The sequence below is a fragment of the Sphaeramia orbicularis genome, chromosome 21 (genome assembly GCF_902148855.1).
Source record: "Sphaeramia orbicularis chromosome 21, fSphaOr1.1, whole genome shotgun sequence".
NCBI lineage: Eukaryota > Metazoa > Chordata > Actinopteri > Kurtiformes > Apogonidae > Sphaeramia > Sphaeramia orbicularis.
In genome coordinates, this window is record NC_043977.1 from 45,876,827 (window position 1) to 45,904,386 (window position 27,560).

General features: G+C 38.1%; 1 protein-coding gene across 1 annotated transcript in view; it reads right to left on the reverse strand.

Annotated features, from left to right (window-relative positions):
- arhgef49 (Rho guanine nucleotide exchange factor 49) overlaps positions 1–26,653 on the reverse strand; it is a 115,735-nt gene extending 89,082 nt beyond the window's left edge. The window contains exon 1 of the mRNA XM_030125698.1: positions 26,381–26,653. The gene's annotated coding sequence lies outside the window, so the exon portion shown is untranslated. The remainder of the gene's footprint in view (positions 1–26,380) is intronic.
- Positions 26,654–27,560: the final 907 nt, after the last annotated feature.

Consider the following 27,560-nt stretch of genomic DNA (forward strand, 5'->3'; position numbering starts at 1 on the left):
CAGATCTTGAAAGCCTTAAAAAGTATGGATTTCCAGACCTTGAAAAGTCTGGAATTTTTTGTGAAGGTCTTATTAAGTACATTAAAAAGTTTCTCTTATAGTCGATGCAAAATGCAAAGGCCATGCCTGCATGACCATGTTGATGATGTGTCATTACACAGACCTGTATATGGTAACCATATTATGAATTGGTTAAATTTGTTACTTTACTATAGATCTAGCATTTCTGCAGTTAGTGTGCCATATTAAGCAAGCTTTTCCTTTTCAGCTGTGACTGTCAGGTAATGCATTGGTTCTTAATGGCACCAAACAGGAGAGGGGAAGTTCATTTGTGCCGCATTTCCACTACATGGTACTGGCTCGGCTCAACTCGACTCAGCTTTTTTACGTTTCCATTACAAAAAAGGACCTGGAATCTAGTACCCGGTACTAGTTTTTTGGTATAACCTTCACCAAAGTTCCAGGACTGGGGATCAGATACTAAAACGTAACGTGTAAACTCTGCCAACCACTGATTGGTCAGAGGGTTGTCTCTGTGACCCGCCGTTTTACAAAGAACAGATGCTGAAGTTGACAGTAAATATAGCAGTAGGTTAATCCACATGATAACAGCCTGCAAAACTACACCATTCAGTCAAGAGATTCAGTCTTTGGTGGCTGACGTAAAAATTCAGCATGAGCTTGACGAGACAACACGCAACGAGCGAGTTTATCAGCAACTCTTAGCAGACGAAATGGAAGTAACGCGCCGCATCGCTATGACGTCCAGGTACTGTAAAGTCGGTAGTATCCAGTAATGGAAACGGTCTCCAGGAATAGGACCTGGTACCCGAGTCAAGTCGAGCTGAGTCGAGCCGGTTCCACGTAGTGGAAACGCAGCATTGGAAGCCTACATCACTACCTTTGACACTGTCTGGGCTTCAACAATGAAGAACCAGTGTCATTAATTTTCTTTTTTTAATTAATTCAATACTTAAATGTAAATACATACTCAAAAGCACAGACCAAATGTAGCCTTTTTACTTTTCTACTATACACAAACAGGTCCAATCTCAACCAAAAAAGTAGGCATGCAAGTATAAAAGTACATAAAGTCAAGCTCTTGGGGGAAAAATAGTTTTGAAAAAGTCTGGAATTTTTAGCACCCTGCACATCAGGTGGACCGCATCAACACAATACTTTTGTAGAGCCAAGCGTAACAGCCCTCAGCAGCTGGTGACACAACGCAGCCTACCTTATTCACTCAAAACTAATTTATGGAAACACGCAAAATTTCTTTTAGTTTTTGCAACTTTGCAACAAAAAGTTTGTTTCACATTTTCCTTGACATTTTATAGACACATAGCTACCATCTCCCTAGCTGAGGAGTGTCAGTCACATTCACTTCTCTCTGCACTGGTTCAGTCTTAAATGAGTCCAGAAATATCACACTTATTCAGCAACTGGTCATTGCTTGCTTTTTCTTTACGCTCTGTATGTTCATAAGATAAGTATACCCCTACATAGTAGGAGGCCACTCGTTGACATTACCCAACTCCATTTCTTAGTTTACACCAGTTGCAATTGACAGCCTTACTCTATTTTACACCATTATATCTTGACTGTTCGTTGTGCAAACTGACACCAATATAATTTGGTTCCATCATATTTTATTTTTTTTAAATTGAGATGTTTTCCACACATACAATTTCACATATGATAGATATTGCATGTAATGATTATTTCACACATTTTAAATCATCACCTCCTTTACTCCTTGAATGACTTATTTCTTAAAGATATTCTGTCGGCCTTAATAAAGTTGTTTTTTCTAGCTTATATGTACCAGTACAATTTAAAAATGTTTTCATCACTATTCATTTATCTAGCAGAACAATCAAAGCAATACTTTGGCACATTACCTGTCTGAAAAAATAATAATACAATGAACACCGATTTCTATGCATTCTGTGTTTTCCTTTGTATGTTGGATCAGTTTTTCGGTGGAAATCTTCATGCGCACTCTTTCACTTTCACACTGCTCTTCTACAAAAGCAAGTGGCGCAAGCTGCTGTTACCTTAAAAACAAGACCTCTAATATTGAAAGACAGCTCCCAGCACAACATTCTGACATAAACTTCACTTAAGGTCATGCACATGTGTAAATGTGCTATCTTGAACCGCTAAACTGAGCTGAAATGGTCCAAAGAGCTCTACAGTTGCAATTCTCTGGGCAGGTACTATTTACAGATGGGCTTCAGTTCTTATGAAATGTGTATCCTGTAGAAGATGATACAAGGTAGTGACTGTAGGTTCTGAGTGTGTATTGTGTTCAGGTTGGCCCTCCTCTGTTATCAGACCCATACAGAGGTCTGAGGTGGTTCACTCAGGGTCTATTGATGTATCCACTGAGCGGCCCTGCTCTACCCGGTGACACAGGTTGGATAATTTATGAGGGCTCCACCATTGGTTCAATAATTCATAAGGACCTCGTTCTGCTGTGGGTGAGTCACGGACAATCCTTTTACTGAGAACAGAAAGAGGGAAGGAGGGAGGGAGGGAGGGAGCGAGCGAGCGAGACACAGTGAGAAAGATTGCAAGAGACGTTTGTGCGGTACCCGACTGAATAGGAACTTGCCACACCATTACTTTTTGAGGCCTGCTAAATTTAGCACGTCTTCATGACTCAGGGGAGGAGCTGCACAAGGAGATGGAGGAGGGTGAGCCAGCTTTTAGCATCTGAGCCAAGTCAGTCACCCTGGGAGCCCAAATGCATAGGAGGGTTCCCCTGACAAACACAGCAGGAAGTGAAGTCAAGACTGAGTTTGGCTACGTGACATGTCCACATTAGAAGCCTGACAGTGTAGGTTTCCTTGTCCCGTAGACCTATTTTTGAAAGGATGTTGACGTTAGCTCTCCTAGGGAGAAGCCGAGCATTGTTTGTGTCCCTCTTGGCTGGATGTTTGCATATTGAAAGGGGCGGGCAGCCTTAATACAGGACATTGTAAAAAAAAAAAAAAAAAAAAAAAAAAACGTCCTTTGCCACTGTGTTTATCTGGGACTTGATTGCTTGGCAACCACAGGGGCATTGTGGGGCACAATGTGGTGCTTTGGTGCTTGACAGTCGATAGAGTGATGGGTGGCTGGGTGGAGGGTTGATGGAGAGCACAATGCACAAAAGAACAGAGTGACACACAAACGGGAAAGTAGCCACAGGCTTAACATACTAAACTATATCCACAACACTAGCTCTGCCTTTGTTCTCTTACAACAGAATAGACTTCAAAAAAAGTTTTAAGCTATGTACCACTGAATTACATGTTATCCACTAATGAAGACACAGAATAGTGGTTGGAAGTCTGGGAAAAGCCCTGAAATGGACCTTGTGTTAAGACTTTACTCATCTCTCCTTACAGCACCTGTGTAGAAAATCTGTGTTTTTTAGTAAAACACACTTTGCAATCAGCAAATAGTAAATAGGGTTGGGTATTTTAAGCAAGAATCCTATTCAGCAATCACCAAGACAGTGTTATTTGAATAGTGGGAGTGGGGGTTACTGTCACCTTTATACTTTGCAGTCTAAAAACCAGCTGACTCTTACTAGAAATGTGTGAAACCTGTTGAAAATTGCAGCATGGTCCTTATGCATCAATCTATAATGTTAGCCAGTGTTAAAATTGCAGTCTTTTAGTTTCTGAGCAAAAATCCCATAATTCTTTTTCAGCATATTGTAATTCAAGTGGTCTGAGGGAAAATGAGACTTCTGCATTTACTCTTTCATATGTTCTTGGTCTGTTTCAGGATGAAGCTGTATCCTGTGACGCCCAGATGTTGGCAAACTGCAGGTATTTTCAGACAGATAGGGAGATTAAATATGTGACTGACAGCTGTAACCGTTGATCAGATTCTGTCAGATGTAACCTGAATGCAATTCTACTGTTCTGCTCATGTCAAGTGGCTTCATTTTTCCATAACGGCATGAAATATTGTCAGGTCATTCATGAATGTAGAAGGAAGGTGTGTATTTTCAAATTCTAGTTCAGCCCCTGGAGCTTTAACTAAACTTGAAAGCCTGGTCATACATACAGCATGTTGTTGTATACCCACCAAAGGACAGACATACAGATATACACAAAGTAAATCTGTATGTTAGGCACAAGGGAAAAATATATCAAAAAAGATGGATGAGTTTTTTTAGTGTGCAATTAACCTTACTTTTCTTTGCTTTTCATCATATTATCACTGTGTTCTATGGTATCCCTTGACACATTCTTATTGACACTTATTCTTGTTTTGAGAATCCTTTCCAGTAATATTATATCCCCTGAAGTACCTCTGTTGGACTTCATTTGTTAAATGGATATGAAAATGAAAATAAAAATTTGATTGCAAAAAAAAAAAAAAAGATGGATGACAATTGTATGAAGTCAATCTTAAACTAGCACTCGTCTCAGCTGCCTACATCCATTATAGGAGCCTGTGTGCTAATTCCTAAATAGAGGATTTGGGGGAAGGTGTGGTTTCCTTGGTGTGGTCTGCTCAGCAGGAGGGGCGATAATCTGAACAAACTCTACATTTCTCGTCTGACCACTGCTCTAAATATCTTGTAAATAACTGACCATGGCTCTGACAGGGTAAGTTTGCATCAGTGGGTCTATTACCCTGTTAACTCATGTGACTAATCTGTGACTTTTGCCGTTTGGCTGGTGTCCTGGATTTTTCCATGAGTTGCAAAGACATGGATAGATTGTGTGGATTACTCAAAGGTGATTATTGCTCAGTCTCATCCATAAAAAGTATATCACACCATTTTTTTCAAGGAAAACAGCAAAAACCCCATTGACTTTATTGCTAAATAGAGGTCATGTGATATATTTTTGTTCTGTGTGAATGATTATCACAATAATTTAGGTTCTGCTTTTTGCTGTTGTTTATATTCTCGGTCTTTCTTCAGCCTCTTTTCCTGCTGAGAATTCTGAAGGCTTTAAAGTCAGTTTGAGCACAGGAGGCACATCACAGACACATCCAGTTCAATTCATCAGAGAATTAAGATGTTCAAAGCCTATTTATAGTAACATTAAGCCTGTAGATACTTTCCAATTGATATCTATCTGAAATTTTAGATTTATGTCCGCAAATTTAAGAAATAATAGAGACTTGCTTCTACTGTACAGATGTGCCACACTAAACAGATGTTGGGGGAGTTCCCCAGGTAATACTAGTCCTGTGCAAACAGGGCTAAATACCCATGATTCATACTGTCGGCCACCACTCACAGGGCTGAACTGGTGCAGTCATTTTTTATATTGGTGAGCTGTTCTTAGTATTGTCATACATCACCCACTGATCTGCACCCCTCAGCAACAGCCCAATTTGCTAGATCCCTGTTTTTTTATTGATTGGACCAGCCAGGGTACAAGAACAGGTGACCTACCAGGAAAAGGTGAAAGAAATGGAAAACAGGGCCACGTGTAACAATCATGACCCATTAACCTGATTCATTATTTAATTTTCCATTAACTTCTATAGCTCTGACGGGAAAGCAATGCAATGCAGGGCTCCATTAGCTACTATTTACATGACTGTTGTTACATAAAAAGAATCCTATGACCTATATTCTAGGATGTACAGTGTTTGCGTGCTCCATTCTGCAGGCCTGGTTCGTTTAAAGCCCCATGTCCCTAGGGGAGTCCGCTATCATACAGCCACACACTGAATGAGCCCAGCCCTCCTCATGGAAACCCATGAAATCCAATTTCCCTGTCAATGTAGGAGTCTCTTCAGTGTATCGCCCTTCTCAAAACCACATCTCCTTCCTACCATTTCTATGTCTCTCTTAGTACCTTGCTGCTATTGCTCCCCTCCATATATCAAACCACAGATGTGCTCAAAGCCACTAATGCACTACCAGATTATACGGTTGGTGGCTAATATTACTTTCATCATAATTTGACACCGCAAAAACATTCTAAACTGGATCCCCAGGAAATAAAGCCAGGGCACCTTTTTGTCCATGTTTAACAGCTCTGTTTTATGCGACACTACCACATGCCAGGACAGAGTTCCAAGAGGCAGCACTGCATGTCTGAATAGGTATTGGCCAAACAGGAAATTACACCGCACAAGTCTGAGATTCATTCATCTATAAAATGGACGCTTCGCTAAATATTCAACCAACATTAAACGCCTCAGTAAACACACAGTTGTTGACACATGGGTGCCTCCAGTGCATTGGATCTAAAGATGCAGCACTAGACTTAGAAACATCAGAACTCCAAAACTAAAAGAAACAACAACCATCAAAAGAAGATGAGCCTGTGAGATGGAGGGATCACTATTTTTCATCATGTCCCACAGGGTGATCATGCAGGTATGCTTTGACTGTGTGGGAGGTGGAAATAAAGACACATAAATTCATCAGCCGTAACCTTTACAACAACTGGAGGAAGCTTAGGGATACTTGAGAATCCTCACCATTTCCACATCAATAGAGGAGGACGGTTGAGGCTCATTGTGATGCAGAATATTCAGACAGTAGATGAGGCTTTTTGAATCTCAATGAATCTCAATCACACTGTACAGCAAAATGAAGGCAACAAGCAAACGCCATGCACTGTTGAAGGCAATTACTGCCAGTGCTCTGCAAGTTACTTCCAAACTGTACTCCATTACAGATTACTTGTTACTGTTATTTAAAAATAATTTCTTACCTTACAATATTACTGTCTCAGAATTATAATGCGTTACATGACTCCTGTATTACTTGTGAGTTACATGCAGGCAGACTCTTGTAATAAATGCCCCCCCCCCCCCCCCCCCCCCCCCCCCCAAACACAAGAGACAGGAGAAGTACATGTGGTCGATTATCTTAGAAAGTTACGCTACTGTCCATGATGTTCGAATCCCAGCAGGAACACTTGCATTTTTTTAAAACATTTTACATGTTCAAACAGGGGGCGCGGCGCTGAGGACGCCAGTAGATAAATCCGCAATCGATAAAGAATTCGAAATGTTAGCTTCCCTTGCCACTGCTGATCACAGGGATCATGCTAACTTGCTTTTTGAAAGCAGAGTTAGTAATGAGCATATGTCCATGTCACCAATGTACATACAGGAAATAGAACTTTCCTGCCGCATTTTTGGTTTCTTAAAGGTCGGGTAGGAAATGTTTTCCTGGAGCATTTTTTACTATGTTGTTTAAAATCCCCTTCACACCTCAGTTGCAACCAATTAATTAAATGCTCTAACACAAAAATAAAAAAAATGTAGTCACCTGTGGAACAGACAGAACTTAGAAACATCATCCAATTGTTTTAACCAGCCCATCGAAATGACTGAATGGTGATATGTCAAACTCAACTGCCATTTGTCCCTCACCCCTCTACGCGTACCCCTCTTCATGCACAAATCATGCACAATCATTTTCAGAGGCTTGGAGCACTTGTACAGAAAATGAAGCCAGAGCCAGAGCTTGGCTATATTAGCTATTTAGGATAGAAAGTTCACTGGCATACTGTTTCGTGACAAACTAAATGACTATGACTAAATGACTAGGTAATGTAACATTAGCTAGGTGGGCGAATTGATGCAGCACAGCACCGGTGGAACCCTTGGGAAAAGGCATTGCAAGTTCTGGTAGCCACTCTGGAGGCGTGGCTTCAGGGGGAAGTCTGAAGAAAGGGGTTTGGACTTTTGAATTGTGTATTTTCAAAATATAGCTTGCTTGAATCATTTTTCCGAGATCTCCTACCCCACCTTTAAGGTCTCACAGTCGTGCTGTTTTTTGTTTTCATTTGAGGAATTAAATTATGGGTGAAAAGTGTGTTGTAACACGAGTGCTACTGAACAAGTACTGCGTAAAATAATACTGAAAATTGATTAGTAATGCCCTACACTACTGCATTACAGTAAAAAGTAATCCCTTACTGTAATCCATTACTTTTTAACATGTTACTCCCAGCACTGATTACTGCATATATAAGAGTGTACCATTATGAAGAAACATAACCAAAAACAGCACATGGAAAAGCAAACATACAAGACCTTGAGCTATATCTGGATCAAACGATATGGCCATTAGTGGAGCTTCTACTCTGCAAAGGCCCTAATGTTAAACATGGAAACGGAAAGAGGGAAAGCAGTATTTATTAACTAAAAGCCGTACTGTAAGTGTGCATGCACTTTACATTGGAATACTAAATGAGCATTCTACTGTTCACCTCTAAGACAACTAGATTAAGATGGCAAAGTGCATCCAAGATGGGTTGTGTGCTGTGTGCACAAAAACAGAAATGTGTACCTTCAAGTTTTGCTTTAACAGACACATGATAATTACACAGTTAAAATGTCAAAACAATTCGCTCATCATGATGCAGAGTACGCCAAGCTCAAGGCCAGATACATGACATTCCAGTCACTATTTATTCAGTAAGGAAACTTCTAAAAAGAGCAAGAATTATACACTGCAAAAATCTAAACCTTACCAAGTGTATTTTTCTCATTTCTAGTCTAAATATCTCATCACACTTAAAATAAAACATAATCACCTAAAGAGTAACTTTTCAGTTAGATATAAGAACTTATTTTTAGACAATAGATCTTGAAAATCTTATTTCAAGAAATCTTACCAAGGTAATTTTTACTTGTTGCATTGACAGATTTTTTTGCTTCATTCAAGATTTTTTTTTCTTTTGCTTAATTCAAGATTTTTATTTTTTTTTTGGGCTTGCAATGGAACAAGTGAAAAGTATCTTGGCAAGATTTCTTGAAGTAAGATTTTCCAGATCTATTGGCTATAAATAAGTTCTTATATCTCACTGAACAGTTACTCTTTAGGTGATCATGTCTTATTTTATGTGCGATGAGATATTCTGACTTGAAATGATGAAAAATACACCTGGTATGACTTAGATTTTTGCAGTGTAAACACAATCTGCCATGTTTGTCAGTTTTCCTCAACAGGATCAAAGATTCATGATGAAAGCTGCCCAGAAAAAAAACAGAACAGTGTCTACAGGGGTCCAGATATTCACTCAATTGAAGGTACTAAACATTTAGGTGTATTTATTTGAATATAATATTAATAAACTAATAAAGCAGTTTTCTCCTCTGATTGGCTTTTCAAATTCATTTATTTAATGTTTTTAGATCCTACTTCATATTCTTGCCAGTATCTGAACACAACCAACATAGGTAGAAACCAAGAAGTGGGCAATATGGCAAAAATATCATATTCACAATTTTAAAAATAAAATAAAATAAAATCCAGATCTTGATTTTATCACGATTCTTTACATTGATCTTTGAGACTAATTTGCAAGTTTCTGAACAGTGTAACCAAACAATTTCCCTCTGTAAAACATAGCCCTAAAAGAAAAAAATAAAACAGACAATTTAGACCAAAGAAGCTGCCAGAACATTTTTAATTTAAATTGTTTGTGCAATTTTGCCAAGAACATAAACATACGAAAATGTAAACAATAACACTCTAATTAAGTGCACTTTTACAACATAAAAACTAAACTGCACTTGGTTTTTGAGGTCGCTTTGAATAAACATGAAAAGTTAAAAAAAAAAAAAAAAAAAAAAAAAAAACAGAACAGAACAAAATGTCCATGAGGAAATGGCCGTTTCAAATAATACTCCAGGCTTACAGAACAGGTGGCTGGTAATTTTGTAAATTACTGTTGTTTGCGAAAAGTCGAACCAATTCCATACGATGGAAGTGGAGTTCTTTTTAGAAAGGAACTCATCCGTTTCACTGTCAGCCATGATTTTCACAATGTTTGTGAAATCCACGTCACACAGACATGAACCGACGTGATGTGTCAGTGTATAACTACATCCAGAGCCGTTGAATACTCTATGGCTCTGACTACATCATATTACAGACGATTCCACAATCTCTGCTTTGTTGGATCATCAATACGTTCTAATTCTTCACGATCTAATTTCGTCATATCGCACACCCCTACATAAACCCCTGTGTTTTATTACCACTAATTTACCACCATTAATTTTATTGAAAGCTTTGGTGCTGTTTTTTTTTTTTTTATTTCTTCTTACACTTATAATTACGTTAAATTACGTAATTTCTGCCCTCTCTAATTCTATACACTCAAATTGATTCAGAGTGTCATGTTTTTGTGTTTGCTGTACATATCTCTTTTATTGTGCTGTTTTCTATGTTTTAGTGTCTTTGCTTGCATCTTGTATTCTGCTGTTGTGCTCTTCTGCTTTGTCTGTCAAAGCCCTTTGTAAACTCACTTTTTAAAGGTGCTATATAAATAAAGCTATTATCATCATTATTATCATTTAAAAAAAACAAAACTAAAAACTATTTCCATTTGAATTTTTACCCCCACATTCCTAACCTGTTTCTTACCAGTTTCTTGAAGCAGGTTTGCATTAGGAATCATTTGGATATTTAAAAAATAAATAAATAAATAAAATCACACAAAACTACAGAAAATTAATACTAAAAAAAAGACAAAGGTGTAAAATTCCACAGTAACAAGGTTGGAATCAGATGGCAAGAGGGACAGAGGGAGTCAAGTGCAGACCAGGAGGAAAAATGTTTTATGTTTCTTAAGGAAAGGCACATACACACGACGCCAAAGCAGGATCTTCAGTCTCATGAACCTTTGAGATGGCGCTGATCAACTATAACCAACAACCTCTTTACTGAGCTCAGACATGCTGATTCAGCTGCTTTCAGGATAATCCTTTGTCCTGGTGAAAATGTGCTCTGACCTGAATCCTAATAGTTCAGTGGAAGGTTTGCTCGAGTGGATGTGGACGTCAACTAACACAACACACACACACACACACACAAGTATAAGCAGTCTTCAGGCTGTCAGGTGCAGCAGCAAAGGCTTTCTGTCTCACTAACAACCGGCTTCTACTCACATCACATGTAAACGCACACGTCCTCACAGGGAACAATTTCCTCTAAGAGAACAGTGAAATGCCACTGCGTCCACTGTATGGATTCTGAGAACAATAGGCTGACCCTGGTGTGCAGCTTGTTATTACGCGTCCTTTTAAAGAAAAATGCTTGCAGGCAAAACAAACCCACCAACTCACAGTGTTGTTTTTTTGCTTTGCTTTTAGAAGCTAATTGATTAATGACTTCACGGCCAGGCTTAAGGGTTGGTTGGAGGGATAAAAAAGGGATAAAACAAAGGTCTGTAGTTTGATCCTGTTTGGTATCAGTCAGCAAACAAGAGGATGATCAGGTGTGATATTCAAGCCAACACTGAGCCTGTTCACATGCACACCAATACTCTGATCATTATCCAGCTTGGAGTTGTCAGATTATTTAAGTGACCATATAAACTGATATGATATGATATGTTTTATCAGATAACAGCAATTTTCTGACAAAATTTTGAAAGAAATCAGATTAACACACCTGGATTTCTCCACAATACTCTGTCTTCCAGCATGTATACAGGTTAATCTGATTTATTTCATTCTTTTCCATCTGTGCGTGTGTAAACACAGTTAAAACAAGAAAAGCACTTGGAGACCACAGACCTCCACCAAGACAGATCCCCACCCCCCCTCCCCCGATCACCACCAAAATTTAATCATTTCTTCCTTGTGCCAGTATCAACATTTCCTGAAAATTTCTGGAAAATCCATCCATAATTTTTTGAGTTATCTTCCTACCAGACAAACAGACAGACAGACATGAAAAACATATATATCAAGACAAAAATGATGTTAACAATGTAAAAAATGTACCAGGAGAAACGAAACAAGCTCTTTCTCAGCTTTTATTCAACGGGATGAAAATGACATTAAAAATTGTGGATCATTTCAACAAAGTATAATTATAAAATTCAAAATAATTATAATGAAATGTTCAAGATGAAAATATGCAGGAGTAAAATTAAGAGAAACAACACCTTGAAACATTTTGTGTCTTAACAGAGTGGGTAAATAAAAACATAAAACCATTAATCCATTCCCTTTTTCTACTTTTTATTTAACTGTTGTTTGTTTCATATCCAACTAATTGTTTTATTTATTTATTTATTTTAATGTTTTTATGTTATGTACCTGTTGTGAAGCATATTGAGTCTGCCTTGTGCATGAAATGTGTTCAATAAACTTCAATAAAGTTGAATTGAACTGAATTGAATAAAAACAATGAAATATAGGCTATTGCGATACTGATATTTGTCGGAATATATCATATCGTTAGCCTCATAGCATAATTGCCTTTTGGCCAAATTGTGATATCTGCATAAAACAAATCAGCAGTATTAGGAGAGTCAAGTTATGCAGATATCACAATATGGCCAAAACTAGGACTCTTACGCTAAGAGGCTAACGCTATGTAGTATTCACCCAGCCCTAGTATGTCATCCACTTTTCAACATGTACTTTTTGCAGATGACTTGAACACTGATACCGATACCAGTACTGGGTATCAGGTCCAATATTCAGCATGCGTACTTGTACTCGTACTCGTAAAAGTACTCCAATACAACCGCACCAATACCAATTATGGCAAAGTGTCGAAAGTGTAAAGAGTGTGGAGATTTTTCAAGATAAATGACGGTGACAAAAGTAACGCTGACTACAAGTAAGGTTAAAGACACAGACGGATACGGACGGAGCGTTTTGTCCGTCCTCTGTGTAAATTCCATCCGTTTTTCAGGTGCTCGCGGATGCGTACCCAGATGGACAATACCACCAGGAACCATGGAGGTAGAGGATCTGTTCAAAGAGCGACTGTGTAAGTTAAGAGAAAAACTACTGACATATTTATGACAACTACCCTCATCAATATCAACATTAGTATTAGAGCCCGATTATAGCGTATCACCAATTAATCAACATCGGCCAATACTGTAGCTGATGTAGCCGATATATTAACTCCTTTTTGCTGCGCAGAGATTCTGTCGGTCGCTGCTCCTGTGTGTGTGTGTGTGTGTGTGCTGCCCGGAGAATAAGAGGAACTTTAAAGCAAGTTAGTTTCACTTTCACTCCTGCTCGGACAATGATGCTATCACCCCCCACACACACACACTCCGACCCCCCACCCTGGTGAAAATCACAGACCACTACCGCGCGCTCTGACGAGGATGGACCACTAACCCCCCCTCTGAAAATCACGGACACCCCCAACCCCCGTCTTATGAAGTATTCACCCCTCACACACCCATGTCCGTGCACTCCCTGTCTTCCTCACACTTTCATTCTGTCAGCACGCCTGGGTGTTAATAGTGTAGGGGAGACTGGGGACAGTTGTAACACGGGTCAGTTGTAACTCTTGCAATTGCTCCAATCAGGAACAACTTAGGACTCAACTAATTCACTCTGCACATGCTCAGTTTTGTCCTTAGTCCACATAAGAAGTTGTAGTGCCATGAGGCAGACACATCAAAATTTGTGAGTGAAAACATAATTTTGTGGTAAGTAGTATTTTTTGCTCTAATTATTTTTGTGATCGCATAGTTTGCATTTGAAAGTTGTGTAAATTATATTTGTGAGATAAAGAAAGATCTATGCAACTGCTAATCCACCTGTCCACAATTATCTAATATAAGATTATTATATCCTGTGTAGATCAGTGTTCTTATTTCATGTATTAGCCAATATATCAGTTATCGGCCAATATCAGTTATCGGCCGATATATTGGATATCGGCTTTTTTTAGCCCCCAATATCGGTATTGGCATTGGCCCCAAAAATCCCATATTGGTCGGGCTCTAATTAGTATCTACATTAGTGTTACCTCTGTCGTCTCCATGTTTGTTATTACTGACTTTCTTCTTCTCAAAAAACTTTACTCTACTTCGTAATATTCAACCAGTATGCTCTTAATTAACATTAAGAGCGGCGCCCCCTGGTGGACTGATTGAGAAACGCTCATTCCAACACATTAAATGTCAGTAACAGCACTTTGTTACAGTCAGACTCATGACAACGACAATAGAGCACATTTTCAAAAGTAACTAAGAACTGTAATGGGATTATTAAGCACTCATATCAGTACTCGGTATCGGCAAGTACTCACATGTAAGTGCTGGTATTTGTACTCAGTCTGGAAAAAAGTGGTATTGGCGCATCCCTAACTTGAACAATCAAAGTTGAAACCACATGGAACTCAATTAGTCCCAGGTTCGCTCCAACCACAGCTCTATGGACATGGACACTTCTAATCCCAACTGATCTGACAACCAGACACAGTCGATAGTGCTGCCACATAGAATACAATGCTTCACTCACTTTTTTCTCTAGATTTTCCTGAACTGGTCATATCCAATTTGTTGAACTTATGTCAGGGTGACAATTCTTTCCCCCAAACTGGTCATGATGCAACAAAATTGGATGATTTCACCGTTCCTCTTCAGCAGGAAAAGAAAGAAAAGATAATGATGGGAATGAAAGAAGTGGACGAATATAAGAAGACGGAGAATAGGCGGAAACGTTGGAGCATAGAGTGTGGAGAAAGACGAAGATGAGAAAGGCTGTTAGTGAAGGTAGAGGAAAAAGGTTGGATTGGACGCAGAGTGGGCACAGCTGGAGGCCTGTCTGGAGCTTTACTCACCGTTACAGCAGATGATGAGTGGAGAGGTCACGCATTGATGGAGCTCTTACCCCATCACAGGCTGACAGCGGGGGTCCGCTTTTAAGAAATGACTGCACTGATAGAATGCTGCTGTTAGCCGACGCACGTTTAAAAGACCACCTTCTACAGTCTTTTGTCCGACTCAGTGTAAAACCTGCTTCACAACCTCTTAAAGGTGGGATAGGAGATGTTTTCCTTGAGCATTTTTTACTATATTAAAATCCCCTTCATGCCCCGATTACAACCAATTAATTAAATGCTCTAACACAAAAATTTTAAAACAAATGTAATCACCTGTGGAACGGACAGGACTAAAAAAAACACCATCCAATCATTTTAACTGGCCCATTGAAATGATTGAACGGTGGTATGTCTATCAAACTCAACTGCCATTTGTCCCTCCCTCCTCTGCACGTACCCCTCTTCATGCATGAATCGTGCATTCTCAGAGGCTTAGAGCACTTGTACAGGAAGCAAAGCCAGAGCCAGAGCTTGGCTATATTAGCTATATTAGGATGGAAAATTCACCAGCAAACTGTTTTGTCACTAACATAAATTACTAGGAAATGTAACGTTACCCAGATAGGTATGAATTAGGGCTGTTCTGCTGACAATCAGGGGTGTTGGAGGAGACTGAATCGAAGGAGACTGAATGAGGTACACATGGATCCGCGAGCCAGAGCCGGGTCGGAGTTGGAGCCGGGCGAATTGTTGCTGTGCAGCGCTTGTGAACCCTCAGGAATAAGCATTGTGCATGCCAGTATTCTGGAGGCGTGGCTTCGGGGGAATGTCTGAAGAAAGGGGTTTGGACTTTTGAATTGTGCATTTTCAAAATGTACCTTGCTCTTTTTCTAAGATCTCCTACCCCACCTTTAACATGCAGAAGCGCAGATGGTGCTAGAGTTTCAGAGAACTCTGGTACTCTGCGATACTTGTACTTGACATCTGTCTTGTTCTTTACTCTCTGCTCTCTGATGGCAGATTTTGTGCTCAAGTATGCTAATGCTACCAATCTAATAAACCTTAATGGATTAGCTTTGGCTAGTACGGATAATGATATGATGCACTGAATACCATATTAGAGAATGATGCACCTTCTAAAGGACGAACATACATTTTACAAAAGCTTGTTTCCTCTTGCTTGAGTTGATTTTTACTAAATGCTGTTAAGGACAAATGGAAACATATTAACTAAATTCTGGTGTTGCTGGGCAATCTACCTCTGAGATCTTCCATTTAAGTGTGAAAAATTTGATTTTGGATAGAAAAGACCAAAAGAATTATCTACGTCTTTCCCTCTGTTTATTAGACTCATGTGTAATGGAGCCTACAGCACCACCTTCTGGCCACATAATGTAGCCTGATTTATTCACTTCAGTTTATAGAAATGCATATGATTCACATTTTCTTTTTTTTCTTTTTTTGCAGCTTTTTAAAATTCAACTAAAAATTTTATGGAAATTCATATATTGTTGGCTAAAAAACTTGCATATATGCAAAACCAAATATTTCAATTTTTTGTTGTTTTGCTTAATTTCATGTTGAAGAAATGTTTTATTATCACAATTGCTATGAATGTTCCACTGTTAGACATAATGATTCATCATTTATCATCAATATCAAACTGAAAGAAATGATTTTATCATTACATTTTACGCCATATTTCTGAGTCCCAGTGTCATATTTAGCCAAACACAAGAATCAAAAAACTCAATTTCTTTTTTTTTTTTTTTTTTTTTATTATCTTTTTATTGAACATTATAACATAAATTCCACATACAGCTGGTACACAATGGCTAAGTTTTTTGTTTTTTCCATCTCTTTCCACTCTCCTCCAAATTTAATATTTTTAAATTAATCATGACAATCAAAAAAATAGAAAATATAGGACAAAAAAAAAAAAAAAAATATATATATATATATATATATATATACACACAAATACATATATATACACATACACACACATACATATATATACACACACACACACTCATACACATACAGTTATATATATATATATACACACATACACATACATACATACATATATAAAAACATCCTCATTCTTTTACTTTAAATCAAATTTGGGAATTACCATTCCTTTCCAAGTACGCAAATTTAATTGTGCCCGTGACTTCGTGGTTCTATACCTTCCACCATACATTTTGCCCGATTATACTAACAGGGTTTTACTTAGTTACCAGTGCAGGGAATATACTAAACCAAAACAAATATACAAATATAATTAACAAGAAAAAAAAAAAAAAAACTAAACTTCTGTAGCATGAACTAGGGTTTTTTTTTCCCCACAATATACATCTCATATAAAATCAGACCTAATTGGTTTTATGTACTCTAACCAGTTTTCCCAAATTCTTTTAAATCTATCCACTTCCAGTCTCAGAGAAAAAGTTAGCTTTTCCATCACATAAATATTGTGTATTACCTCAACCCAGTCCTCAACCTTAGGTACCTCATTCTTCATCCATTTTCTGGTAATTGCTTTTTTGCTTGCAATCAGCATTATTCTATAAATATGTTTGTCCCCAGATCTAGAAAAGTTTATGTCCAGTTTCCCCAGATATAGTACCTCAAATGTACATGGAAGGTCCACCTTCAGTACTTTTTCCATACAATTCTTAAGCTCCTGCCAGTAACTACCAATGGAGGGACAACTCCAGAATACATGGAAATGGTCAGCTTTATCAGCCCCACATAATCTCCAACACTTTGTGTCATGATACTTTGTCTGTGCTGGTGTTCTAAAGAGTCTTATGATGTTCTTCCACCCGTGTTCTCTCCATGATAATGAGCAAGTTGTTCTCCACTGCTGTTCATTTATCTCATCCCATTCATCCTCTGATATGACAATATTTGCCTCCCTCTCCCACCTCTTTTTTATATACACCGTGTCATTTCCCTTTAAGTCTTCCACTCCCTTATATAATTTTGAAATCAATTTATTTTTCAGTTTTGACTCATATGCTAAAGTAAACATTTTAATGAGTTCTAACCCCTTCCCCCTAGTGGTTCCCCTCATTGTTTGCTCTAAATAATGCCTTAATTGCACGTACCTGTATTGATCCAGATTCGTTAGATTATATTGGTCTTTTATCTCTTGAAAACTTTTAATCTCCTTCTTTCTTAAAAGCTCCCAGAGTATCATAGGTCCTCTATCCCAGTTTTTAAAACTATTATCTGTTCTATTTGGTATGAATTCTGAGTCAAATCCAATCCATCTTAATAGTCTACTTTGTATTCTCAAGTCATTTTTCACAATTAATTCAAACCAAATCTTCAATGATACATCCAACCATGGGTTTGTCCCTTCTCTAATATGTTTTCTCAAGTCATTGTCCCCTATTATAGCCTGTATAGGAGTTCCATCTGTTGTGCTGGCCTCAATTTCTTTCCATCTTGCTGAGTAGGAAGGGTCGTATATATTCAACAATATTTTTATTTGTGCGGCTTGATAATAGCTCTTCAGGCAAGGAAGTGCTAGCCCTCCTTTGTTTTTAGGTAACTGCAGTGTTCTGTACCTGATCCTCGGTCTCTGCCCCTGCCAGATATATCTGGAGATCATTTTATCCCAGTCCCTGAATTCATTCAAAAAACTCAATTTCAAGCATCCACAACACAACAATCCACAACACAACAAAGAGCTGGTGTATAATGACTACATCGTAGACACTATATGCCCCGTTTCATCCCCTCTTTGTTCCTTTGGTGTGCAGCTCTGTTTGGGTCCCTGTAGGGATGTCCAAGTGCAGCAGCATGTAATGACAGTGGTGTGCTTCCATTTTAATTCCAACCCCATCCGCCACCTTTGGGATAATCTGGATGCTGAATGACTGGGAGCCAGGTTTTATCACACAGCTTTTGTGACTGAATGGGAGTGAATCCCTGTTGGCAAACACCAAAATCTGCTGAAAAGCAACAACCAGAAATGAGGAGACCCACACAGCAGCTAATTAATTCCTGTTTTTTGGAATGACGTGTTCAGCAATCGCATTTGGGAATTTTTTTTCCTTTTGTTGTCATACTTTTGGTGATATAAAGTATACAATCCAAGTCTGAGAAACCCAAGGGTGGAATGTGTTCTTGTCTGAGGAGAAGGAATCTTCATGTCCTTCACTGCAATAGTAGTGAGGAGCTGTCTTGTGTGTATCTGTGCACAAAAGTGTGAGAAAAGATGTACACTATATGTGGGGAGACTTGTCAGACTGACAGAGCATGGATGATAAGCGTCCAAATTAACATTTTATCAGGTGACCTTCCTGCTCTCCAACCTGCCTTTTCTCACTCTAGCCTTCATTTCTCCTCAGTGAAAACAAGCACAGTGTCTCAGAAAAACCAAAACAGTCCACTGAAAATGTAAATGAGCACGCAGATGTGGTTAAAGGGGAATAATTAACTGTTTTCCTTCCAGCATTTCTGAGCAGTTTATTGTTCCCACATCTGCCTTATTCATAATTACTCCGCTGGTAATTAGTGGCTGTCCATAACTGGGATAGAGCCTCCAGACTGTCACACACACACACCCACAATGCCCTTTGCTGATTGTCTTTGCTGGGGGGAAGACGTGGATGGGTGGCGCGGACGTTCACACACCCCGCGATCTTCATGTGGTGGTGCATGCAGCTGTGACTGATGTTCTAACAGGACACAAGGGGATGTGTTACAGTTTATCCCGAAGGCAGGACAGACGAACAAAGCCAGCTCTCAGGGGACAGCGGGGTTCAGCGAACGGCATGCAGCACCACTTGGCTGCCTGAAACACCCTCCCATTATCATGTTTTAGCTGGTGCTATTGTTAAATCCTCCTACTTTACACTGCCAAATTAGCCGCTAACTCTGACAGGTTCAATGCCTTGTGCATTGTGTTACACCATGTGGCCCAGATTCTTTGCATTTCTAATATTCTTTTTTATTAATGTGATCACGAGTCAAGGTGGCGTTCCTCTCATGAAGCCACTCAGCCGTGATGAAGGCTTTTTATGGTCATTCATATTGACTGTATGGTGTTTTCCGCTATTTTCAAATGTCCATTACCTGCCTAATAAAAAGCTTCAATATCAGATGTCTACAGTGTGTAATGGAGTATTATCTTAGCCCTATAACACCAAATACATGATACATGAGTTTTGAAGCCCTCTACATGATCAGTGTGATTTTTTTTTTCTTGAAAAACCTTATGTATACAATTAGATACATGTAATAGACAAATAATCCACCAGGGGGGAGGAAGTCATTCACCAGACGCCTTTCCAGTGACACTCCAAGATTGTCATTAATGAGGAAGGAGGCAGAACTTTGGCAATTTTGAAAAGGAATAACCAATTAGTCAGACAGGTTTGTATTATATTATGTTTTTGTTTGTTCAAAAATAATAATATTTGAGCATTGAGACCCGATGTATCAAATATGATACAAAATTGAAGCTCATACATGGAAATTGATATTTGAAAGAAGGACCAATAAAGGCTCCAGTTTCAAAGAACTGGAATTTGCTGTCAATGATTAAATGGTTCAGGCTTTACAGGGTTAGGCACGAGTGATAAAATGATAAGAATATTTTCTGTAGCAGCCATAGACATTACATAAATAGCACTGAGAAACTATCTGCAGTAGTTTCAGTTGAATACATTAAAGCTGGGGGATTTAAAATTGAGGAAGAAATGGATGGATGGATGGATGGATGGATGGATGGATGGATGGATGGATGGATGGATGGATGGATGGATTGACTGATTGATTAGCTGAGTGAGTTTCCCTTATTCTTGCCAAGCTCCACACTTAAGTCCAAGAATGGTCACTTCAGACTCCAAAAAACAAGACAGCAAACAAGTCTTCAAAATGGGGAGTTACATCCACTTCTTTTATATGTTGTGCGTTAGAAGTACAACATGCTCGTGTTTATATCCTGTATATTAAAAACAATTAGCAATACTTTTAAGTTCTGTGCTTATGTACAGGTGGACGTATGGATGTATGGATGTATGTATGTATGGATGGATGGATGGATGGATGGATGGAGACTTAAATCTTAATACATTGCTAGAATTCAGTCCAAACAGAACTGCCTAAACATGGTGCAGGTTTTAGTCATTTGTGCACTCCACAAACACAGCTCATAACCTTAATCCAATAATGACCACACTAATGACTATTAGACTACTTACTGTGGGACCTAAATAATTGGAAGTCAGTGAAATAAAAAAAAGCCTGATCTCAGCCAATAAGTAAATGGAAGCTAATTATACTCTGTCCAGTCAAGTTGATCCAGCTCCAAAACAAAAAAAGAAACCACCATGCATCCACATTAGCATTAGAGACCCTGGGGGCTCTTATACCTGCTACGCATAACGCTGGCTTAGCCTGACAGATCAACCCGTCTCATCAGATCTAGTGCTATTGACTGAACTATGACTGTGTGTGTGTGTGCGGTTGTACTGAGCAGGACGCTGCAGGTCCACTGTTTGACCTTTAATCACATCACCACCCTGATTAAGTCCATGTAGAGGGAATCAAAGCAACACTCTGCAGAGGAAAATCCATGAGTATGTAGGGGAGCCAGCATCAATCTGTGTCAAATAAAGTTTTAAAGGCAAATCCATATCCATAAATAACGACAACTCCAAATGTTCTCCTTGGTCTAATGCGAAAAAAGTAAAATTGCATCATAAAATTATTTACATTTACACATCCTGTCACAACAAAAAGTGAGTAACCTGAACAGATGAGAAACCTGAAATTTTTTAAGAAAAATAAATGCGATTTTAACAATATAATGCCTGTTACAAATTTTCTAGATCTGTAGATCGACTGTGATCTGTAAATTGTGTTAAAAGTAAGCTGCAACATAATATTAGTGAAATTGCATTTTTTTTGAGAGATACTTCAGGGTGTACATGGTTGTTCAAGTTATTCACATTATGCCTTCTATTTTATTGGTCTGGCCCATTTTATTAAGAGATGTGTGTAGTCAAATCTATCAATCTACCAGTTTATCTATCTATCTATCTATCTATCTATCTATCTATCTATCTATCTATCTATCTATCTATCTATCTATCTATCTATCTATCTATCTATCTATCTATCTATCTATCTATCTATCTATCTATCTATCTATCTATCTATCATTTAATTGATGACTGCACACAGTGGCTTCATCATTTGCATAAACTAGTGGCTGCACATTGTATTAAGTTTGTTGTTGATGGGAGTCAGGTCTATGGTGGCATTTGTCAAGACAATTAGTAGCAAGTGTGGTACAGTTTTGTCACTGTAAAGCAGGAGTGTCCAATCCTGGTCCTCAAGAGCCACTATCCTGCATGTTTTAGATGTATCCCTCTTCCAACACACCTGAATCAAATGATAAGCCTATCATCAAGCTCTGCAGAAGCCTGATATCAACCGTCAGGTGTGTTAGAAGAGGGAAACATCTAAAACATGGAGGATAGTAGCTCTCGAGGACCAGGACTGGACACCCCTGCTGTAAAGGAACTGTTAACTTGGGAACAAGAATGAAGATTTTTGTCAAAAAACAAAAAAACATACATTGTACACGGTTCAACTGGTCTGGTTTAGCTATTTTGAAAACGTTTCGTCTCTTATCCAAGAGACTTCTTGAAGAACTCTCTTGGATGAGAGATGAAACATTTTCAAAAGACCTAAACCAGTTGAACCGAGAAGAATTACAAAGAAGAATGATGACCTGGGCAAATAAGAACCTACACAGACATATATCGGACAGATTACTATCATGGATGTAAGGAAGTTAAGCAGTTGCTATTGTATTACTACTGCACATGTAGGTAATGTTGCCAGATGACCAGCTCCCATCACAAAACAAACTCCACCACAAAAGCTAACACATAAATACATGCATGTGTTACACATTGAGCCTTAAAGTCTGTCTATTTTTTGCAATTTTCACCACAAAATAATCAAATTTAGAGATGCTGGAGCTGAGAATCACCCATTTTCTAGAGTAAAATTGCTTCAACCCCCCAAACATTCCATTTCCAATAACCAATATTCCTGGATAAACCCTGAAAATCTACTCATTTTACCAGCCGCTACAACCATCACAAATTCCAATGCACTGGCATTTTTGTTTAAAATAGCACTGATACACAAAGAAGTCCTTGAAGAAAATCTTCCAGTCTTAATAGAAAAGAAATTGAGAAGACAGTCCCAATTAATGCCTGCTGCCACGACTAATTCATAAATTACGGATGTGATTCGGTTTAATGAACCAATCATTTCATCTGAAAACCGTACATGCCAAACATTACATAAGCTAAAGGGAAAGCTGCAATGTTCTCAAGATGCACTAATATACTGTATGCCCCATGGGTGTCTTAGTGAGAACATACATGAAAAGGCAAATGGTCTTCCGCTCATGTAATCCCCATGAACTCCAACTACGTTAGTTTTCATCAACTATTTATGTGCTGTAAGCCTTAAGTCCATTATACTGGATTTTCCATTCCTGGAAAACAAATACTGCTGCTAGCACAAGCAGAGACAATTTTACCGTATTCATTAACATTATCTGATTGTAGCCTGGACATCAGCCAGCATGCCCATCAGCCCTAGAGGCTTTTCCAGTCATGACTTGGACGTGGCTGCATGCTGTGGCTCAGTTATTCCCCAAATGTTGTACTGAAGGACTCCCAGGAGAGGCACAGAGACGCTAGGGACTCCTTAAAAGAAATTACTATTACATTTACCAAATGGCATTCAGGGAGGCAGTGACAGTCTGCTTTGTGTTGCTGGATACTGTAGCTCCGTGGTTCCCAAACTTTTTTGGCTCATGACCTCATTTTAACATCACAAATTTCTGGCGACCCCAGACATTCAAAACGGAGACTTTTTTTTTAACTAATATTAATTTGTTTTTGATCATGTAATAGTTTGCTATATTATGTTACAAATAAACATTAATTTTAGACAACATTTAGTCTTATATGATGTATATTATTATGGACGGAGGCAAAAAACCCAGGTGTAGATTACTGCACAAAGTGAGAATTTTATTTCCCTTAGTCAGGATATGTACAGTCAGTCCAGCTTGTATTTACAAGGCTGACAATTAATACTGAACAATAACTCAAACTATGAATTATGAAAGAGCTGCAGCATCTTAAACTGACCACAATGAACATTTGAAAGATAAACTGTACCACAGTGCTTCAGTTTCAGCTTCACAGTTTGTCTTTTATGTTTTGGGATTGTCTCTCTCAACTCAACATATAATTTTATTATTAAGTTTTTTTTATTTTTTTGTTTTTATCAATTACTAGAAATTTCAGGTGACTCCATTTGAATTCCAGGCGACCCCACGTGGGGTCCCAACCCCAAGGTTGAAAAACACTGCTGTAGCTCCTCTACACATTGAGAGCAATCCTGCATTGACAGTATTCCAGATGCATTTGGACACACCTCTAACAAGTCTACCTAGGGTGTTACTTTTCCAAGCAGGTGATTCCTCATAACTACATAAATACATAACAGTCCTGTATTAACTGGATGACCTTTGTAAACTTAACATTGTGGTTAAAGAGTCAAGATGTCTGTTTTGTGTCAACTCCATTTCTAAGCAAATAACTTGGTCTTAGCTGGCGACATTTATGAAAACAGCCGTCACATTCATTTCTATATAAGCTCTAATTCTACCTGGTGAGATTTTCAAGCAATACAAGCTACTGTAAGCTTAGAAATGGAGACAACAACACACAACCATATGCAAATCTTACTTATTGAACCTTTACTAGTACTGACCACAGAGTTCAGTTTCAGTTGTTACGGGTCATTTCCTTTTCTCTCTTTGCCTTTTATACAGAAAGCACTTTTAACCCTTCATTCCTTACTGTGGACAAACTGAAAACACTACACTACAGAATAGAAATCATAATGTCTTACACAATACAGACAGCGCAGAAACAGCCATTAGAAGAACCAAAACTTAAAAATACTGTTACTTCCACATGGATCATTATTTTGGTAATAAAATAATGATTAATACCTGGGTTTATCAGATAATTAAAATAGAGACTAAAGAGGGAGTTGTAGCCAGAACAGAAAAATAACAATATTAATAGACCAACAGTTAAAGTATAGAATTGTGAGTCGTCATCCTGAAAATGACATCCCGTCTCAAATTCTGACAGTCATTTTACATTTGTCTGTTGACACTGGTCATAAAAGTGATGACAGAACATCTTTGCACAGATTGTGTACAGTCCACATTAGCATTTTCAAACCTACACTGAACACATCATTGGGTAAATAAATGTGTTAACCAAGCATGATTTTGAATGATTATGTCCAGCAAGAGCAAACAATCAATAAGTTCCTGATATTTGGGCTGAAAATGCACTTCTTTCAGTGTGATATCATGACTCGTGTAAATATACTCGCCACTTTTAATTGCCATGTTATCTATACACATTATAAGTATGTTCATGGTATTATTAGCCCCCTGTCCAACCTGAATCGATGCGTCTAACACCACACACTGAGGGTTAGGGTAAGGTGAACCGGAGATCTTGGCGTAAATTGACATGCAAGCAAATGGCCTTGAATAACATGTGAAAGGTCAAAAATGCGTAGGTATATCACGCCAAAAGCCATAAGAACTGGCATGATATACAACACCATTTATTGAAATCAGTCTGCTTCTTTTCATCCCTTTTCCCCAATTTCCAGCATTTGGCATCCAGTATTCAGGTCCACTAGCATCACCCAGTATAATAGTGTGGATCAATTATCCATAATAAAAAGCAACAGAACAAACAAAACAAACTTTTCTGCAGTTGGTGGTGGGTGGGTATTCAGTCTGTAACTTCACCACTAGATGTCACTGAACATCACACATTGAACCTTTAAGCTGCAAAAATTGTGAGTGTTTTAAGCACATTGGTTAAAAATAAATAAACAAATAAATAAAATAAAAATAATTAAAAGATTTAAGGTTGATTATTGAGCTGAGAAACTTTAAATGACAACACAGTGTTGTGCAATGTCTATTTTCATATAACAGCGATAATGTACATACAGTCACAGAAAAAATTATTAGACCATCAAAGTCATCAAAAACAAAGGTTATGCAATGAAGTACTAACTCCTGTGTGTATCCTGTGACTAAAACAGACAGAAAAGAAAACATGGAATGCCTAAAAGCACTGTTTTTGGCCATGCCATAGCTACTGATGTAAGAAATGAAGTGATTTTGGTTATTATGAAGAAAACATGGAAAATGGCTAGATATCAGCTCTTAAATGAATCTCTTATGAGCTATTTTTGTTGTTATCATTATATTTGTCCAAACAAATGTACCTTTAGTTGTACTAGGCATTAAAATGAACAAGAAATGGAAGAAAATAAAAGGGTGGTCTAATAATTTTTTCCATGACTGTATTTCTCAGTGGTCCGTGCTTCTTCAATATACTGAATAACTCCAATGTTTTCCCATTAATAGATGATTTATCAGTGATAATAAACACTAATGAAACACTATTGGTCATCTCATTTTAATCTTTGTTAGTATTAAACCACTGATCAATATCCTACTCAGATCCAATCATTAGGCTATTATCAAAACTCAATTCAAGCATTAAAACTGCGACAAGCTGCAGATGCACAAAATTCACACACATAATAAACCACATGAAGGTCAGTGTAGAAACCCACCAGGAACACGCAGATCACAGGTGAACTTCAACACTGGTTTGATGTTTTGCATCTTCTATAAATCTCCATAATCCAATAGAACACCTTCTGTGCCTGTGGGTTACTTACTCAGAGTTCAGAGCGCTCCCAGTCCTCCTCAGTGTGTGTGTGGTTGGATTCAGATGCACCCACCACCCACGGCAGGTTGACCCACTCTGACCAGATCCTCACACTGAAGGATGTGATGCCGGGACTTCCACCCGTGGATCCGCCGCGCGCACTGAAACAGCAGCAACACTCACAGAAAAACAACCGGTTGTGTTTTTTTCTCTCATTCTGTGTCCTTTCCCCACTGTGAATCCTGAAGGATCTCACCGGAGGATCCCGGATACGCGACCTCTTCGCTTTGCGGTTTTCTCCTTAGAAACTGTGCTGCCTTTACGGACCGCTAGTAAAATTGCATTTTGGAAGTGAACATTTGTATCAGATAATACAATGTCCTCAACGTACGGCTTTTATGAAATCCACGTTTTGAACGGAAACAGAAAAACTATTTCAACATAAAATATTACTTGGATATTATTTACACTATTTATTTTTATTATTATTGGTTATCAAATGTTTCATGTTGACATTATTTACACAATTCCACTTTAATTAAAGACTAAGACAAAATGCACTGTTAGCTTTTAGCCTATTATTTGATTTTATCTGTTATTTAACCTTTACTTAATCAGAATAGACTCAATACAGTTAAAAATCTCTTTTTCAAGAGCATCCAGACCAAGCTAACAGAGTTGCAAACAGACTTATATGACAAAAAACAAGACAAATATGAAATGTTAAATATAAAGAAGTCAAAATATGTGAACAAATCAGGTAAAGCCTCTACAAACAGATGTTTCTGCCTCTGTGTGTTGTGTTCAAGTATTCAATGAGACCAATGAGTCCATAAGTTTAGGGTCATTTTGTAGATGATTCCAAGCAAAGGCAGTAACACAATTGAATGTTGTTTTTTTTGTTTTTTGTTTTTTTTCTCAGATTAGTGCAGCTCTTTGGGATGACAAGAATTAAAAAGAAGACTTTATGGTACACCAGGTCTGGAACTGTCTGGATTTTATTACAAAATATCCGTAACAGCACTAACATTGGTTCTACATGTGAGAAAATGAAGTAAAAAAAAAATTTAAAAAAAAAAAAAAAAAAAAAGCTTTAGAAAACCTTGCAAATCAAAAACCACCATATTTCTTGTTGTGCATGAATTAATAGTCCAAAATTACAAATAAAACCTTTTGTCATGTCTTTTTGT